Consider the following 13,848-nt stretch of genomic DNA (forward strand, 5'->3'; position numbering starts at 1 on the left):
AGGTAAGCAGTAGCTCTAATCCCCCCACACACACACTCTCTATTTCCTCTCTCCCACCCCACACCCCACCCACCAACCACCCACTCGCCCATCTCCCTACCCTCCACCAAAAAAATAAAAATTAAAAATAAAAATCCTTGCAGGCGGCCCAGGGCAGGGCAGACAGAGCTGAGCAGAACTGGCTGCAACTGGAACAAAGGTACTGGAGCCCCAAACCTGAAACTCACAAGCCAAAGAAATCTTAAGTTTGGTAAACTCCACCCTGCAGTCCCTTTACAAACTATTCTCTCCGTTATCTCCCCCTTCATTCTTTCTCTATCAGTTCCTCCCCAGCTCCTAAAGCTTTCACTGTAATCACCACTCTCCGCAAACTTTCCAGGTTTTTGAGATTTGATTAGGGCTCCGAGAGAAGCTGACCAACTTTGCAGCTGCCGCAGTGTAATGCTGAGTAAGCCACTGTTTTTAATAAGGAGAAGAAAAGTCGCACAGGCAAAAATGGTGACGAATCAAATATTATTTTTTAAACGGTTAATCCAGCTACAATGAAGCTCATAAGATATACTAGAACCTCTTTGTGACTTCAAAACTAGGTCATTTCTTTTCTCTTTGTAATAAAATCAAAGGACAGCAGCTATTTAGCGTCTGAAACTCTGAGCTGGAATTCCCAAACTCCCACTTAGTCTGGGCTGAAACCTCAGCAGGGCCCCCACCTGGCAAGCCAGGCTAGCACCGCCGCTGTGCCCCGGGATCCCGGGAGGGGTCATGGACGCAGGAGTCCTCGTCCCTGAATGCACCGCCAATTTTCAAAGGAAAAGAGAACGCTGTCTCAAATGCTATCACATACAAGGAGAGAGAGTCAGGGGAAGTCAGATGTAAAAGCCAAGAAAATTACTGAAGTCAAAACCAGAAAGTCTTGGTCCTCTTCTCTCAACCCTCCAGCAAAGAGATAAGCAACAGTGAAAGATTGTTAATAATAAAGGGCCTTTAAAGACACACACGCACACACACACACACACACACACACACACAAAAAAAAAAAAAAAAAAAAAAAACCTAAACTAAACATCCACAGCCCTAACCATTATGGACTCTCCCTAAGGCAAGCAGGGACCCCTGTGCTGGGGTGGCTGGGAATATACATACGCCTCCCCATGAACAAAGAAATGGGCAGATAGTCCCCATGTAGGACATATGTCCGTGCACTAATCCCAAACACCCCACTCCATGACGACCCTCCACAGCGTCCGGTGGAACCGTTCCCTGGCACCGGCCCTCCCCAGGTGAGCTGAGCCCCCGAAGTAAGGAACACGCACTCAGTGAGCCCGCCTTAAGCTCAGCCGGGCTAATTATAGTTCCACCGGCCTGGAGCCCTTCCCACCTGTAATTGCCAGAGCTTGAGGTAATTACTATGCAGCACAGTTTTGTTTTTGTCTCTCGTCCCCCGTAAATAGGAACTGGATGTGCACAGCGTGGTTTTGCTCCACCGTGCTCAACAGTGAATTTTGTTTTTAATCACTTACCCAACAGCCAATTACCCACAGAAACGCGGAGGTTTGCAGAGCTTGAAGAAATAAGGAGCTAATGTCTCTCTACCTAGAATTTGGGATCTATTCAGAGCCTATCTGAACAGCGTACTCTACCCTCCCTATTAAAAAACAGCCCTAGCTGGTTTGGCTCAGTGAATAGAGTATGGGCCTGCAGACTGAAGGGTCCCAGGTTCAGTTCCAGTCAAGGGCTCATGCCCAGTGTGAGGCATGCAGGAGGCAGCCAGTCAATGATTCTCTTTCATCATTGATGTTTCTATCTCTCTCTCCCTCTCCCTTCCTCTCTGAAATCAAGACAAAGGAAGGAAGGAAGGAAGGAAGGAAGGAAGGAAGGAAGGAAGGAAGGAAGGAAGGGAGGGAGGGAGGGAGGGAGGGAGGGAGGGAGGGAGGGAGGGAGGGAGGGAGGGAGGGAGGGAGGGAAAAGTGGGATTTCATAAAAATTTCCCTCGAGATAACAAGCCCACATCCTCAAGTAGAGGAAAACAGTAAGTGAACCCAGACCTAAGGCACTGAAAACTCAATTTCTCAATCAACTCTGCTGAAGAGGAATAAGGAGCAGTGGGAGAATTCGGCTTTTCATTCAGACAGACCCAAGCGATCAACCCTGCCACTTCTGAGCTGGGAGAGCAGCCACAAGATCCAGTCTGTCTCTGAGCCTCGGTTTCCTCCTCTGCAAAGAGGCCACTGCCACCTGCCGCTCAGGAGCACTCGGATTCAGAGAACGGAAAACAGGCGCTGAGCACACTACCTGGCACTTGGAAGGCAGTCAATGAACAAAGGGTAACGACTCTTCTAACCCTGGGGTTATTGGCCCCATGGCTTAGCTATTTGGAAACCACCTTCCCGAGGGAAAAACAGTGTGAAGTCCAGTGTTCAGTCTTCCCAAGGAGACCTGAGCTAACGTGGCAACAGGAGAATAGAGAGCGAACGTCCGCCCCGGCTAGCTAATAAACTTATTTTGCCAGTTACCATTTGCCAAAAATTTATGTACATATGTACATTCTCCACCAGTCTCCCACCCCCCGGGGAATATACCCTCGCACAACTTGGTGAAGCACATACCCCTAGAGCGAAATGCATCTGCCTGAATCTTTCTTCACTCCCCGCTTCTGGGAGGGATCTGTGCCCGCACCCTTCCCTCTCCTGTCAGGAAAGTATCTGAAGTCAGTCATGTAAAACTTGGAGGGACTTCGATTCTAACTTAAACTGGAGTGAAGTTTCTCTCGCACCAATGAACCGAGCAGGTATCTATCCAGGTGGCACCTGGCTACCCACACCGCTCTGTGTTCATCTTTGTTCTAAGTCTTGGAATATAAGGGTTTCCAGCGTACTGTCACCCACCCAACAGCAAGCTCGGGGGGTCAGGGACTGTTCCCCTGCTTTCCAAGAAGTCCTGAAGGAATACGGAGCCCTGGTAGGAGTGGGGACTTTGTAAGAATTTGCCAAATGAGTGAATAAAAAAATGAAACAACAAAAACTTAGTGTGGATTTAAAATGAAGCACTCTCTCTCCCAGGGATAGCGGTCTGGGGGATAACAGGCGCTGAGAAAGATGGTAAGGGGGAACCTGGGTGTTTGAAAACTCCGATGAGCTTGCCCTCTGTGAATGCAAAACCTGGTGCTATTCCCATTCCCCCCGACCCCCCATCTTCAGGGTTTTCATGTCACAACTTGTTTCTTGATAAGAGCAATGTCACATGACAGATTAAAGTCAGCGCTAGGTCATTCGGGGGAAATTACTCAATTTTTCAATTGCCCTTGAACTTTGTTTTTCTCCTGTGATGCCAACCTCTCAGCCATTTCAATGCCCTTTACTGTCAGGGTCAGAGGAGGTACAGAAAGGAAAAGCACAGTATCAGCTGTGTGTGTGGCTTTTTAAAAGGCCAATAGCATCTCTTCAATAAATGGGTGTCAAGGGGAGAGGGAAGTTAAGGAGGCCATTAAATTTCTTGAACCACCCATCGCTACAACATATTAACTGTCTCTACTGGAAAAAAAAGGGCAGGGAAGCCAACAGGACAGTCTATTCTGAACAGGAATCAAAGCTCACCCTTCTGAGTGCTGTCTTCCTTTCTGCTAAATGAAGAGGCCCTCACTAACTTTTTTTTTCCCTTCTCTTACATTCGTCTCATCACTTTAGAAGTTTACTAGTAGAGCTGCTACCCTGGAGAGAGAAATGTTCCAATAAATCTTTTCAGGGGCATAGTTCCTCACACTTTTTTCTTTCTTTCTTTACAAAATGTACTATTATATTCATAGTGTGGCCATGGCTGTTCGGGTGCAGCTTTTCAGACACCAAAGAGTTCAGCAGCATCCTCAGATAAACATTTCCCCCCAAATGAAGACAAGATTAGCAAGTTAACCAACCATTCAATAACTGTTTCATTTTGGTGGCCTGGGAGGAGAGGGGGAGGGACGCAGAGAAACACTTTCCATATGGTCTTGTTCCCCAAAGGTTGAGGGCTGGGGTCAGGGGCCACCCTGGGAGAGCATGCACTCCACATAACCTCCGTGCTCAAGCCAAGACAATTAAGAGGCTCCTACGGAGGCCCCACTCCCAGCAATCCATACAGCCATAGGCGCAGGGCAGGGCAGCGGAAGCTGGGGAAAGAGAAGAACCAACGCCACAATTTTTATTTCTCAAGAAAAAGAAATAATTCTTTTAACTCACGTTAGGAACTAGAAATGAACACAAATGTTCCTCCCCGCTGGAGGGCATGCTTTTGAAAGTATTCTATCCCACTTCCCTAATAACAATGCAATGTGGAGGGCCAGCACCAAAGAAAAAGTTACATCCAATGATTTGTGGCCAGGTGGCCACACCCAGGTGGGAAGCTAATACAAACATCATACTTGGGCACAACAGTACACTAACCCAAGAGACTGTCACAGTGATCGCACTGACACCGAAAACAGTTTCTTAATAAAATATATAATCAAACTATATACGTGTGTCTGTGTGTGTGTTCGATTTTTTCTTAATCTTATTTCACTACCATTTTTGAGATCATCTGAAAAGTGGCTGAAGTCTCACCTCAGATGTGCCATACTACTTACTGTGGGGCACTAAGTCCCGAGCTCAAGTTAGTCCATCAGTAAGAAACATACACTGTGTTGTCGCTGCTGGGTGTGATTACACAGTGGGAATAAAGCTTAGCCACAAATGCGCACACCTTAACACCATAGCCACCTTATGGACCCCGTCAGCTACGGAGCTTTCTTGAAGGAAAATTCTCCACATTTATGCAAAATCATTATCTGTCTCCAAAGTATAGTTCCTCCTTTTTAATCTGAAATCCTTTCCAAACAGGACAAGTCAAACTCTTACTCTGTTTTCTCTGAATAAGATCATCCCCTGTGATAACCTTGACCCTCCCCAGGACTCCAGAGCCTCCGGGGCAGACGGTGTCCAGGCGTATGTTTACTGTAAACAGAGTAGAAACAGGGAACTCCAGGGGCCGGCAGGGTCTACGGTCTCAGGTTGGAAGGCACCAGCCATTAGGCTGCCCAGTGCCTGACAGAGCCAGGATGCCTGATCAGGGAGCAAGTCTGAAGGAAAGGAGAGAGAAGTGCCCGTGAGGAGTCCTGCGTTGGGACTCACCTCTAGCACTTCAGGAAGTGGCTGAGGGAGCAAGCCCCAGGGCAGAGCTGCTCAAAAGTGGCACGCCTTACAATCACGGGCGGTGTGAACTCCACTGCCGGGGCTGCAGCCCAGCCCACCTGAGTCCCATTTCTAGAGGTGGGACCTGCACACCAGTCTCGGTAAGAATGCATTAGACGTGCAGCCAGGTCTGGGAACCGATGCCCCAAAAGAATCCCCAACCTGTTTGAGCGGAGTCGGAAAGGCGATGCTTCCTTGGGGTGAGGAGGAGGTACACGCATATGTGCAAAGGTTTTTAAAATCCCGTGTAACCAACTCCAATATGACAGCCAAGCACCTGTCTCCAGGCCAAAGCGTGATGCAACTTGGAAAAGTCCCTGGGAAAGCTGGGATATTGCTGCAAGGGAGGCGGGGCGCTGGGGGTCTACCTGCTGGGGCAGGGGAGGCCAGGGAAAGGGGTCTCCCCCCCCCCTTTTTTTTTTTTTTCAGGGCCGGTCTGGACGAGCACCCCGGGACATTCAATCAAACAATCAAACGGGGCAGGGCAGGGGCTGGGCGCTCCGTGTGGATCCCGGAGGCACCGCGGCTTCCTCCTGGCTGTCACTCGGGCCGAGGGTCCAGGTAGGGGTGAGTCCAGGTAGGGGTGCGAAGGCACTGGAGGGGGGTGCCAGAGCCTCCTCCCACCCCCAGCCCCGCCGCGGTGCCCCCCGAACCCGCCGTGTGTCCCGCACGCCGCCCGGGGGAAGCTGCGGGCGCGGGGGGCGCACCTTCCCCCGGGACCGCGCTGCGGCGGGCGCTGCGCCGCTGGCGAGACGCGCGCTGAGCCCGGCGCACCCGGCACCGCCCGCGCCTCTGCGGGCGCCGCGGCCTCGGGGACCCGGCGCCCTGGGTCCCGGGGGGCGCACCCACCCGGCCCGGCTCCCGCGGTGGCTCACTTACCGCCGCCGCCGCCGCCGGGTCCGCTCCCGCCGCAGCCACACCGCCCGGCCGAGTGCAGGGGCCGCCGCGCCGCCTGGAGGCCGGGCCGCCGGCCACGCCCCCGCCGCCGCCCCGGGAGGAGGGGCCGGACCCGCCCCGGCGGCCGCCCGCCTCGCGCCCCGGGCTGGGTGGTGAGGTTCCCGGCGCCCCTGCCCCTGCAGGCCGCCCCCCGCCCTCCCGCCCGGCCCTCCCCTCCCCTCCCCTCCCCTCTCCCCCGCCCCCGCCCCGCGCCCCTCGGGCTCCCTCCACTGCCCTCCGGGGCTGGACCCCGTGCGCCCTCCCTCCGCCCCTCGCCCGCACCTCTCCCCTCCCCACACACACTCAGGCCTCACATTCCCCTCCAGCACCGCTTTGTCCTCAAGCTTCTTCCCCGGACCGGAATGTCCTCCTCCGACCCTCCCCGCCATCAGCGGAGGTGTGTCTCCCCCAAGCCCGCCCAGCCAAATTCCCCATCTCCACCCGGGAAGCCTTCCCCACTGCGCACCCCACCCCCGAGTCCCACCCCACAGCCTCGGAGCCCAGTGTTTGCCTTACCCTTCCGTGCAGACTTTTTTCTCTCCCCCCACCCCCCACTAGTGAGATACTGAAGGTGTAACTTTTTTTCTTTTTTCTACCGCAATTAAAGCTACAAATATTTATTGAGCACCTACTATGGCTAGACACTGGTGGAGAGCTCCAAAATGATAGTGGCCACCTACAACCTAATGGTAATCAATGTCTGCGCCTGTCAGGAAGGCAGGGCCTGAGGGGACCAAGGCCGCCCCGCTGGTGGGAGCTGGGAGGAGAAGCCAGAGTCCTGGTGTCTGGGTTAGGCTCATTCCAATGGAAAAGGCAGGATACCGCTGACCCGCTGTCAGAGCTTGGGCAATCAAAACGTTTTCTTTTCATTCGTGAAATGGATTGCAGGATACCTACCCCACCATCTTGTGAAGATTGGCTGGAAAGAAAAAAAAAAAAAGTCGCCCTAACCGGTGTGGCTCAGTGGATAGAGCTTGGCCTGCGGACTGAAAGGTCCCAGATTTGATTCAGGTCAAGGGCATGTACCTTGGCTGTGAAGGCACATCCCCGGTGGGAGTTGTGCAGGAGGCAGCTGATTGATGTTTCTAACTCTCTATCCCTCTCCCTTCCTCTCTGTAAAAAAGAAAAAAAAAAAAAAAAATCAATAAAATATATATTCTTTTAAAAAGTCACATAACCTGTATTTAATAAGTAAATGTTTGCCAACTGAGTGGATGAAATAGACATTTGAAAATTCAATAATTGAAAATAATGTAAAGACTTTAAAACGTAATAGTGAAAGGGAGAAAATATTTGCAAATCATATATCTGAAGAAGGGTAAATATACAAATTATTGTATATAAAGAACTCATACAACTCAGTGTCAAAAAAACAAATGTTCCAACTTAAAAATGGGCATAGGACTGAAATGGATATTTTCCAAAGAAGACATACAGATGGCCAACGAGTACATGAAAAGGTGCTAACCATCACTAATCATCAGGAAGTGCAAAGGAAAACCACAGTGAGATGTCACTTCACACCCATTAGAATGGCTATTACCAAAAGGCCAGACAAGTAACAAGTGTTAGGGAGGCTGCAGAGAAAAGGGAACCCTTGTGCACTATTGGTGGGAATGTAAATCAGTGCAGTCACTATGAAAAACAGTATGGAGTTTCTAAAAAAAAATAAATAAAAAAAATTAAAAATAGAACTATCGTATGATCCAGCAATTCCACTTCTGGATATTTATCCAAAGAAAGCAAAACACTAACTCAAAAATATATGTGCACCCCCATGTTCATTGCAGAGTTACTTACCATAGCCAAGATGAGGAAGCAACCTGAGTTAAAAAATGGAATATAGCTGAAACCGGTTTGGCTCAGTGGAAAGGTCCCAGGTTTGATTCCGTTCAAGGGCATGTACCTTGGTTGCGAGCACATCCCCAGTAGGGGGTGTGCAGGAGGCAGCTGATCGATGTTTCTCTCTCATCATGTTTCTAATTCTCTATCTCTCTCCCTTCCTCTCTGTAAAAAAAAATCAATAGAATATATATATATATTTTTAAATGAAATATGTATAATGGAATATTATTCAGCCATTTAAAAAAGGGAAATCTTGCCATTTGGGGCATGAATAGACATTAAGAGTATTATGATAAGTGAAATAAGTCAGACATAGAAACACAAATACCATATGATCTCATATATATGTGGAATTTTAAAAACAAACAAACGATAAAAGCTCATCGATACAGAGAACAGATTAGCGGATGCCAGAGGTAAGGATGGGAGTAGGAGAAACGGGTGAAGGAGGTCAAAAGGTACAAACTTCCAGTTTTAAAATAAGTCATGAGAATGTAACATACAGCATGGTGACCATAGTTAATAATGCTTTATTGCACACTTGAGAGTTGTTAAGAGGGAACTGAAAAGTTCTCATCACCAGAAACAAAAGATCTTTGTAATGGATGCTAACTGTGGGGATCGTTGTACAATGTATACAAATATTGGCTCATTATGTTGTACATCTGGAACTGTTATATGTCAATTATACCTCAATAATAAACAAAGTTTTTAAAGAATAGTGATGGGGGTGAGGGGAAGGATACTACTTAAGAATCCAAAGGAGGCAGTAAAGGTCAAAGGAGTCTTTTTAAAAGAAGTGGACAAACTCTTCTAGAAATATTGGATGAAGGTGCTGGTGTGTCCAGGGGGACATTTAAGGTGATTATTAGGTCTGTTAAATAATTGAATTGAGCCCTAGCTGGTTTGGCTTGCAGACTGAAAGGTCCCAGATTCGATTCCAGTCAAGGGCACATGGCCAGGTTGTGACTCGATCCCCAGCAGGGGGCATGCTGGAGGCAGCCAATCAATGATTATCTCTCATCATTAAAGTTTCTATCTCTCTCCCTCTCCCTCCCTCTCTGAAATCAATAAAATTATATTTAAACAATAATAATAATAATAATTGAATCAATAACCTCCCTTCCCGTGGGAACTGACCTTTAGACCACTTCACAACCGACATTCCCTTTCGTGTAGACCACATTCCACTTGCTAAGACCATTTCCTCTCCAGACCTTCCCAGGATCTAGACCTGCCCAAAGAGTTCCCACTGAAAAGCCCACCCAGAGTCCTTTAAAACCTTGGACTCCCCATCCCTGGGAGCTGGTGCCATTTTGGGACTCAACCCATCTGGTATGCAGATAACCTAATCCTATATAATAAAAGGCTAATATGCAAATTAACTGAACTGTGGAACAACCGGCTGCTATGACGTGCACTGACCAGCAGGGGGCAGACACTCAATGCAGGAGCTGCCCCCCTGGTGGTCAGTGTGCTCCCACAGGTGCCACTCAGCCAGAAGCTGGGCTCGTGGCTGGCGAGCACAGAGGTGGTGGCAGGAGCCTCTCCTGCCTTGGTGGCAGCACTAAGGATGTCTGACTGATGGCTCCCAGACTTGTGTGTTCCTCCTTGGGTGACCCTAACAGAGACAGTGTTCAAAGAATGGAGGGGGTCATGGGGTGCATACTAGAAATGGGGATGGGACCAGATGGTGGAAAAGGAATCTAATGCTCAAATTAACCAAACAGTAACACTTGGACACCTCAAAATGGTCAGGATGGCACCTGCATCTTACAGAGGGCGCTTAAGGGCCCTGGAGACCTGGGATGGCAGAAACCTACGCCAGGAACCAGCAAACTGATGAGGGAGACTGCAGCAGAGAGGGACAGGGAAGTAAGAAATCTCCAAAAAGTTCCCCTAGGACTTGAGGACCTAATGTGTGCAGTGAGGGTCTGAAGAGGGTAAAGACACAGCTGAGGTTTCCAGGCGGATGGCTTGGGATGATTTTTGTGAGAGCTGCTGAAGGCATGTGAGGTAATGATGGCATTTTCAGTGGAATGTGGAGGGGAGGCGGAGGGGAGGAGGGAGGCTGTTCCGTGGAGGGCCAGATGTGGGCAGCCTACAGGCCAAGGAGCACAAGGGCTGGACCAGGTGCCAGAAAGGCAGAGCAGAGGGAAGTGTCCGCACTGTGGGCTGAGGAAGCGGAGGGCACCAGCTGAGAGGGGAGAAGGGTCTGTGAGAGGCAGCAGGAAGGCCCAGGAAGACCCAACATCACCAAGCTACTCTCCCGTAGACCCTTACACAAGGAGCTATAGAAAGTATTCACTTGGGCCTGGCTGACGTGGCTCAGTGGTTGAGCATTGACCTAGGAACCTGAAGGTCACGGTTCTATTCTTAGTCAGGGCACATGCCCAGGCTGTGGACTCAATCCCCATTGTGGGGCAAGCAGGAGGCAGCTGATCAATGATTCTCTCTCATCATTGATGTTTCTATCTCTCCTTCTCCCTTCCTCTCTGAAATCAATAATTAAAAAAAAAAAAAGAAAGTATTCACTTGATAAATATTTATTAATTGTCTAAAAAGCATTTAATCAGCAATTGTCCCAACTTCCAGGCAGATATTGTGCTGATAACCAAAATAAGGGAAGTCTTGACCAACCGGTGTGGCTCAGTGGTTGAGCATTGACCCATGAACCAAGAGGTCACCGGTTGGATTTCTGGTCAGGGCACATGGTCAGGTTGAGTACTTGATCCCCAGTGTGGGGTGTGCAGGAGGCAGCCGATGGATATTTCTCTCTCTCTCTCTCTCTCTCTCTCTCTCTCTCTCTCTCTATATATATATATATATATATATATATATATATATCCTTATCCTTAAATCAATGAAAACATATTTTAAAAATAAATAAGGAGCCAAAACTGGTTTGGCTCAGTGGATAGAGAGCATCGGTCTGCGGACTAAAAGGTCCCGGGTTCGATTCGGGTCAAGGGCATGTACATTGGTTGTGGGCACATCCCCAGTGGGGGTTGTGCAGGAGGCAGCTGGTCGATGTTTCTCTCATCATTGATGTTTCTTGCTCTCTATCCTCCTTTTCTCTCTGTAAAAAATCAATAAAATATATTTTAAATAAAAATAAATAAGGAGAGTCTTTGGGGCAAGAAGAGAGCAGAGGGTTTATCAGAGAAACTGCTTTTGATGCTGTTATTATCAAAATGCATGCTCAAGCTGCTTCAGTCTGGACCTAGGCAAAGCTTCTAAAATTTTTTAACACATTTCTTTTTTATTTTTATTCAATATCAGTTTTTCTCCCTTGGCTGCTGTTACTGAGCCTGTAGGAAGATTTTTTTACTTGTTATTTTATTTTTTATTTTTTGTCAATTACAACAACTTGCCAGAAGAGAAATTTGCAGGAGGAAGAGTAGAGAAAAAAAAAAAAAAATCACCTCTTTTCTCCACCAGATTTTGTGTGCTTGGAATACATGATGCAGAAATCCTCAGAGAAATACTGTGGGGTCCGTGACATACAAGCCATCGTGGGGTGCAGAACACCCAGGGGCCCCAAGGAGAAGCTGCACCGTGGGCACTTCCTGGGGCGCACACTGTGAGGCTGCAGCGACCACAGGTAACTGAGGGAGCAGAAGGCGTTCAGGGCAGGGGGAGTCAGACACACAAGACAGGAGCCAGGAGGTTGTGAACAAAGCCAAAAGCAGGACGGTGCTTTACCTGGTTGAAGCGGAGAAGCGGGCTTGGGAAGAAATATGGGGTTGGGTCGGGCCCCTGGGAAGAGGTCTGTGGGTTGGAGCCTTTGGAAGAGGCTGCCTTAGTTGGGGCTGCCCTGACGTAGAGCCTGAGAGGGTACCCGGGCAGATGGCGCATGTAGCTGGGGGATCCCTGGGAGCAGGAGAGGGAACAGGGAGCGTGAGACAGGGAAGAAGGAAGCCATGCTTAGGGTGTGTCACTGAGATTGCCGCAGTGTGCAAAGGGGCCTCTTGGGAAGCTGCCGGACGCTCCCCAGGACTGACAACATATAAGACAGGCCGGAGGATTTTCCCAAGACCCCTGCGGCTACACTCCCCACCCCAGCTTCCACGCTGAGAGAGCCCCCTGGGGCCACAGTGCTCCCCCTGTCAGCACCAAGCGATGCTGAGTTTGCATGGAACTGTCCTGGCAGCTACAACCTGTCCATTGCCCAGGCTCACAGTGCATAAGGCTCCCCAGGCCCTGCCTCCTACAGCATATGACACCTGGCAGCTCCTCTAGCCACTAGCACAGAGCCATGGTCAGCAAATGTTTGATGAATGAATGAACAAACACGTACTCATCAGTGCACACAGGCGTCATCAGAACAGGCCACGGAGAACAGGTTCTGAGCTCCGGTCTTGTGTCCAGGTGGGGGGGGGGGGAGGGGGGGTGGCGGGGGAGATGGCTCAATTTATCTGAATTGTAACAAAGGCTTGCCCAAGCCTTGGACTCACCTAAGCTCCCCGTGGCCTGGATCCCAGGGTCTGGAAAGGGAGGTGATGATCATGCACCCCACAGGGAAGAGGTGGGACCTAATTATTATGTAAAGGTCCTCGGTAGCCTTTGGGAAAACAAATGTGCTTGTGTCTAGTGTGGAGGAAGGTAATGAAGCCAAGTGTACCATTAACATTCTTATTCTGTGGGAGACAGGAAATTAGAGACACTACCACTTCATTATTTTTTTTTTAAGTTCCATTTGTTGATTTGAGAGAGGGAGGGAGGGGGGAGGGACACACCCATTTCTTGTTCCACTTATTCTCGCATCCACTGGTTGATTCTTGCATGTGCCTCGACTAGGGATTGAACCTGCCACCTTGGTGTATAGGGAGGATGCTCTAACCAACTGAGCTACCCAGCCAGGGCCCCTTGCTTTAGTTTCTCTTTGCTTGATAGATGGGCATCCCTATCCTGTCGTTGGGAATGTTGAAAGAGGAGTGAAGTTCCTCAGTGGAGGGAAAAAGCAATCACAACTCGAGACTGACTCCATGCTGCTCTCCAGGATTTGCTATGAGGCAGGAGGGCCCACCGACTTTCCACCTGCACACTGGATTCAAAACCCAGGAGGAGTGAAGAGCAGCCTTGGAGGGATCCAGCAGAGTCAAAGGCCTTATATGCACTTTGTGTGGGCCAGTTGGACGCAAGCAGGGCTGGACTTCCTGGAAGCTTGGCCTGTCTGTCTGGAGGCTGAAAAACAAGAGGAGAACTGGCGATGCTCAGCCAAAAGGCCGAGGGTGGAATTTTCTAGAAACAGCACAAGTTACAATCCCTGTCTCCTCAGTCATCCCCAAACCACCAACTGATACTAATTCAACAAAGATGCGTTTGTTAAATATTATCCCCAAAAGTGTCCCTAGTTATGTTGAAACAACTCCAGGATATAAAAGCCTTTCCTATCATCTTTGGCCAAAGTCAGGATAGCTCAAATTCCAAGATTAAAAGCAAAACCTTTATTTTTTTATTTTTTAAATTTTGACTCCGGGGGCTACATTTTCTCTGGAGCAAATTATTAACCATTTTGGGGGTTGGATTCTTTGCTCGTAGATGATCTAAGCCATCTTGAGGGCCACATTCTCAGACAGTATTCGGACCAATTGGGCCATGGATGAGACCTGACACTCAGATCGAATATTTTAAATGCTGCATTTTTGTTCACTGAGGACTGCCAGAGCCTTCTAACAAGGGGTTGCTCCTTCCAGAACACATTTTTCTTGGATCTGTCTAAAGCCAAAGTAGCACGCTGGGACTATTCGGTGAAATAATGAGAACGAGAATTTAGTTTATCTTGCAGAAGTGGATACAATTTATATCCCTAAAACTTAGGGCTTGGGAGCTGGTCTACTCAAGAGCAGGTTGAGGTCTT

The 13,848-nt window shown here is 49.1% G+C and overlaps 1 protein-coding gene across 2 annotated transcripts in view; it reads right to left on the reverse strand.

The window, feature by feature from the left end:
- The window catches only part of CGNL1 (cingulin like 1), a 526,252-nt gene that overhangs the window by 139,144 nt on the left and 373,260 nt on the right, over positions 1 to 13,848 (reverse strand). The window contains exon 1 of one of the 2 annotated variants that reach the window (XM_084875684.1): positions 6,084 to 6,159. The exons of the other annotated variant lie outside the window; for it this stretch is intronic. The gene's annotated coding sequence lies outside the window, so the exon portion shown is untranslated. Of the gene's footprint in view, positions 1 to 6,083; positions 6,160 to 13,848 lie in introns of those variants that run through there. 2 annotated transcript variants of the gene reach the window in all.

The sequence above is a fragment of the Pipistrellus hanaki genome (genome assembly GCF_964339955.1).
Source record: "Pipistrellus hanaki genome assembly, chromosome: 1".
NCBI lineage: Eukaryota > Metazoa > Chordata > Mammalia > Chiroptera > Vespertilionidae > Pipistrellus > Pipistrellus hanaki.